The sequence below is a fragment of the Echinops telfairi genome, unplaced genomic scaffold (assembly GCF_000313985.2).
Source record: "Echinops telfairi isolate 266 unplaced genomic scaffold, ASM31398v2 ScPeMD7_5868;HRSCAF=6743_0, whole genome shotgun sequence".
Classification (NCBI taxonomy): Eukaryota; Metazoa; Chordata; class Mammalia; order Afrosoricida; family Tenrecidae; genus Echinops; species Echinops telfairi.
Genome location: NW_022109767.1, coordinates 106,992 through 112,732, shown reverse-complemented (window position 1 = coordinate 112,732; position 5,741 = coordinate 106,992). Strand labels below are relative to the sequence as shown.

General features: G+C 41.5%; 1 non-coding gene across 1 annotated transcript; it reads right to left on the bottom strand.

Annotated features, from left to right (window-relative positions):
- Nucleotides 1-4,401: 4,401 nt before the first annotated feature.
- On the bottom strand, nt 4,402-4,474 carry TRNAR-ACG. The gene has a single exon. It is a non-coding gene; the product is annotated as a tRNA-Arg (tRNA).
- Between the last annotated feature and the right edge of the window lie 1,267 nt (nt 4,475-5,741).

Sequence of the window (5,741 nt, the reverse complement as noted above, 5' to 3'; positions counted from 1 at the left end):
TTTATAAAGATAATTTGAAAGTTTCTATATAAACAATTATGTCTGTAAATAGAAAAGAGATCTGTCTTTAATAATCTGAATGTTTCTTTTGTTTCTTTCATTGCCTTTACACTGTTGGAGAGGACCTATATAGAGATCAACATTGAATAGGAGTACTAAGAATGAACATTGTTACCTGTCTTGGGAAAACATTCAGTAGTCCATCGGTAAGTATGATGTTAAGTGTTGATTCTTTATCAAGTTGGGAAAGGGTGTTTTCCTAATTTACGGAGTTTTTAATCATAAAATGGATGTTGAATCTTGTTGAATGTTCTTCTGTATCACTGAGGTGATTCTTCGGCAGTGGTTCTCCACCTTCCTAATGCTGCGACCCTTTCATACAGTTCCTCATGTGGTGGTGACCCTCCAACCATAAAATTATTTTCATTGCTACTTTATAACTGTAATTTTGCTACTGTTATGAATCAGGCGACCCCTGTGAAAAGTTGTTCGACCCCAAAGGGGTGGTGACCCACAGGTTGAGAATCGCTGTTCTATGATATTTTAAATTTAGTATGTCATGAATAATGTGGTGAATTAAATTAATTTCTTTTTGAATGATGAACTAGCTTGGAATTGTTGAAATGAACTCCTGTGTGTATTTCTAAATGTGATAAAATAATATAATGTTAAGGATTTATTTTTTCTATGTTCATAAAGGAGAGTTTTCTATTGTTTTCTTTTTACATGCTATCTTTGGTTTGAGGAGCAGGGTAATTATGGCCGCATACAATGAATTAGGAAATGCTCCTTTTTCTTCAGCATTCTGAAAAAGTTTGTATACAATTGACTTTCTGACTTAACTAGTCTGTAGAATTTGCCAGTAAACTTACTTGTGCCTCGTGTTTCAATATTGGAAGCTTTTCTACTATCAACTCCATTCCTTTAGTAAATGCAAAAATACTTCATTATTTTTCATAATTCACTATTTTTACATCAGCTTATCTTACTTCTTCTTCAGTAATGCTTTGCTAGTAGTATGCGTGCTTTAAGTAAATTTTCAATTTTACTAAAGTAAAAAATTGTGGTCATAGATATTTTGTAACATTCCTTTCTATCTGTAGTAACATTCGCTCTTTTATTCTTAATATTGGTAAATTGTGCCTAATGTACTTTTTATGGATTAGTCTGGCTGGAGGTTTAGAACCACCATTGACCATTTCAATGTACCAGCTATTTGTTTGGTTGACAGTCTCTATTATTTTCAATGTAATTTATTATTTCTTCTTTTGGCATTAGCTATAATTTGTCTATACCTTCCTAGTAGCTTAAGAAGAAGGTTAAGACAATTGATTTGTGAACATTCTCCTTTTGCATTTTCAGTTCTATGAACTCATTTTCATTCAATTCAGAAAGATTTACTAATTTTTCTCTTGATTTCTTTTTGGAATCATGGGTCATCTAGAGATGGACTAAATAATCCTAAACAATTGAGGGTGGGAAATAGGGTTTCAGATATTTTTAGTTATTGATTTCTAGTTAAACTCCATTATGTTCGGGGAATATGCTCACTTGATTTACATTAATTTAACTTGATAAAGTTGGGGGTTTTTTTAATGGCAAAAATTATGTTCTAGCTTGGTGAACGTTCCAGGTTTACTTAAAAGAATATCTATTCTGTGGTTGTCGGACACACTGTTGTATCATAAACAACGACACCAGGTTAGTTGAGATTCTTTTATATCTCTACTGATTTTTTTTTTATCTGCTTGTTTTATCAATTACTTAGAGAGGAATGTTGAAGTTTCCAACTATAATTCGACATCTGTCTGTATCCACATCTGTCTTTCTCCTTTTAGTTTTATCAGTTTTTTGCTTCACACGATTTGAAATCCTATTCTTATGAGCATACACATTTATTATTCCAATGCTATTTGAGTAATTGACCCTTATACTCATATATCTGGTCACAGTCCTTGTTCTGAAATTTCATATGTCTGAAATTAATTTAGCTTCTCCATTCTTTTGATGACAGCTTATTTGTTTGTTGTGGCATAGAATTAATAACATTTTATATTTAACCTGTGCATGTGGTTACAATTAATTTTGTTAGTTTAATTTAATCTGCTTCTTGTAAGCAGAATATAGTTGAGTCCTTTCTTTTCATGCAGCCAACAAACTATGTCTGTAATTAGTATGTTTAGACAACGGATCCCGCCGATTAAGTGTTTTGTAAATAATGCTCCATGCATGTGCTCTGGAAGTCTGAATTCACAGTGCTACCCTTCCCCTGGGTTTACAAGTTTCAAAGGCAGGGACCCCAGATCCCAATAATGCACTAAGCTCGTGTCTTCTTGATGGTGCTGAGGTGCCCTATCTGCTCAGCGTTTTCTCCTTGTCTCTTCTGTAAAAGAGATGAAGGTAAGACTGACTTGAGGAATTTAGCACCATGGAGTCCACAGGGCAGAGGAGAAGGGGCACAACTGTAACTCTCTCAACCCACTGTCTTTGAGTCGATGCTGACTCATAGCAACCCTATAGGACAGGGTAGAACTGTTTACTCCTGTGGGAGTAGAAATCCGAGTCTTTCTCCAGCGAAGAGGCTGATCATTACTGACAGTGCAGTTCGCAGCCCAATGGGTAACGACTTGGCCTCCAGGGGTTCATCTGTGATTTGAGTTAGGGGGCGATTGAATTGAGGATGCATCATCCCACTCTAATCCTGCCTCAGTACCATCACGATCAATCTAATCCTTTTAAGTAAAACCTAATCCTGCCCATTTAACCGCAGGCAGGTGTCAGGATTTACAACACATCACAAACTGGCACACTATTTGGAGTCATGACCTTGGCAAGACACTCATACCTTTGGGAGGGACATAATTTGATCTATCAGAATAAAATTGCTTTTTAAAGAAATCCTAACTCTTTGAAACACGTGGCAAGGTAAACAATCTTAGGCAGGGCAGCTTCAGAACATGCCCAGGCCAGGGAGAAAATTCTCTCTTCAAACTATAACCTCTGTAAGAAAAGATTTTGTCTGAACACAGAGGTAAAACAAAACAAAAAGATGTTATTAGTTTCTGGGTCCCTGTTTTCCCAGGAAACAGCCCCTCGCTCTTCTGGGTGACATAGGGGAGCTGGGCCACTGAGGCTGTGCTTCCTGGTGGCTTCAAGTCCAAGTTCAGTGGGGATCACTGAACCCAGTGACCCACTTAGTCCCCAGCCCCATCTTTCTTGGCTCAGGGTTTCTCCAGTTGCTGTTCCTTCCCTGGTCTCTGGGAGTGAAGCTCAGGAGACAGTCCTAAGAGAGGGAGGGAGCCTGTCCTGGGGGGCAAAAGTTAAGTGTGAAAATGTCTTATGTATTGTCATTTTTTCCTTGGTCAGTTCATTGATCAAAAACATTTAAAACGAGTTTTATTGACACATAATTCACATATCATACATATCACAATTCAGTGAGTACATTAAGCAGAGTTGTACCATCATCACCACGGAGACAGACCAGCACTAGCCACTGTAAGGCCATCTTGTTTGACTGCTGAATGACCTGCCTCCTTCCCCTCCCATCTCAGAAAGTCCCACTAGGGCTTGAGTTTAGAATGTACTCTCATGTTCTCAGGATCAGAACATTGTAATTAATTATATTGTGCCTTTTGATATTGTAACCAGGATAGTCCTCTTTTTATTTTTATTAACCAGGATGTTATAATAAATGCTGTACCTTGTAACACTCTACCTACTATTGCTTGTACCTACTGACTCTAAAGAATAATAACATTAATCTTGCTTTCTGCTTTTGTCCACGCTTGCCGAAGTCCTAGACAAATCATAAATGAGATTTTGTCCTTAAAGATGGACAGAAATGGGCACTGCAATCCAAAAATCACTTTTAGATTCTAGCAGTCCGGCTATAACCAAATAAAGACTCTTCTGAATTATCAATACATTCTAGTATATTTGTCATTTATTTATTTATTCGAACCAGCTACACCACAATCACCCTAAGTTTATTGGTTTTCAAATATGTTTCAGAAGGGATCTTTAGGCGAACTCTCTCAACACTAGCAAAAGAAACAAGGCAAAAACAACTAAATTTCTGAAAACAGGTATTTTCAGTATCAGTTCACATTTACTGTGTTGCCAAGGTTGCCCTGTGTGGAAATCCAAAATACCAAACAGTGCATTCTTCAGAACATTCTGTCTCCCAGTGACCTGGTTCAGGGAGCAGGCAGCTTCATCTCTCTAGCTTGGTGTGGCTTTTGGATTTGAACAGCCAACCCTTGGTTTAACAGCTTAATGTTTAAACCACAATCCTCAGGAACCCAAACAAACCAAATCTGACACCATCAAGTGGATTGTGGGATCCAATTGAGGCGATTACGTGGTGAAACCTTTTGTTACCAAATTTCCTAAAAGGAACGAGCCAGCCAGGAGTCGAACCTAGAATCTTCTGATCCGTAGTCAGACGCGTTATCCATTGCGCCACTGGCCCCTCTAGAAGGACTACTCACCATTATGGCTATTTATGAATATGCAACAAGAAATGTGTGCTAGGTGATGAGGGCTCTGATGAAACGGGCCCATTTCCTTCTTTGTAAACTTGAGGAATTACGTTCCTTTATAAGAAATAGAACTTCACCTTTGGAACATCGTCTACGTGATAGAGTGACGCTCCATTAAAGTTTTCTTTCCCTTCTGTCTGGATTTGTATGTGTGCTTGTATCTATTTTTCCTCCTGGCGAGCACTTCAATCGATCCAGTCCGTTCATCCGTCGGTGCAGCCAACAATTTCATTGATACCGACGCTGTGGGGGAGCAGTGATTAGTGACGCGTACGAGCAGACTTTGAAATTATGACACAATACAAATAAAGCGAATGAAAGACATCGTAAGGGATGAATCATGTCTTTTCCATCTCGCGGTCCGCAGAGCCACAACTCGCTGAAGAGGAGATCATTCAGACTCCCTGCTGCAGAGAGAGACGTTAAAAATAACCACCCGCCTCCAGATGAGGCAACATGCGCACAAGACATCAACGAAAACACACCCGCTTAGAGCACCGCATGCACGTAGAAGGTAACCGTCGAGGAGCCGACACAGAGGGAGGCAGCTCCGTGGCGCTCCGAGTGGGCACGGGCTCGGGCCGTGGGCCGGTGTTGGAGGAATCGCGGCGCCGGGCGCCCGCGGGCCTCTGCGCGGGCTGCGGTTCGAATCCACCGTCCGGCCCGAAGGCCGGAGAGAGACCAGGCCTTTTCCTGCGGACGATCCACAGGCTCGGAATCTGCACGCCCTGGGCAACGCCACCCTCTCCCTTCGGGTCGCGGGGAGTCGGGATGGAGCGGATATCGGTGAGTTTGTTTTGTCTTGTTGATCTAGGACCACTGTGATTTCCACTAGCCTGTACAAGATGACTTGTCTCCTTCTAAGTTCAGGACCACGCAGACCTCTAGAGAACCTACCTGCATGTTCATTGTCGGCACGAGGACATTGATGACAAGATTTTAAAAAACAACAGGAAACCACCTGCGAATCTGAGCTGGGGGTGGGACCGGTGGGAAGTGGGGGGTGGGCCGGGGCGGGGTGGGAGGCGGGGGGCTTGGCAGGCTGCGGAGCCGAAGCTGAAGGAGGCTGGTCCTCGGGCGCTGGAAGCGCGGTGTCTACTGGCAATGGCTGGGAAAGCGCTTTGGAGTTGAACCGGCGCAGGGGCGCGCAGGGGGCGGGAGAGGTGGGAGCGTCCACAGAGCGGCAGGACGCTGTCT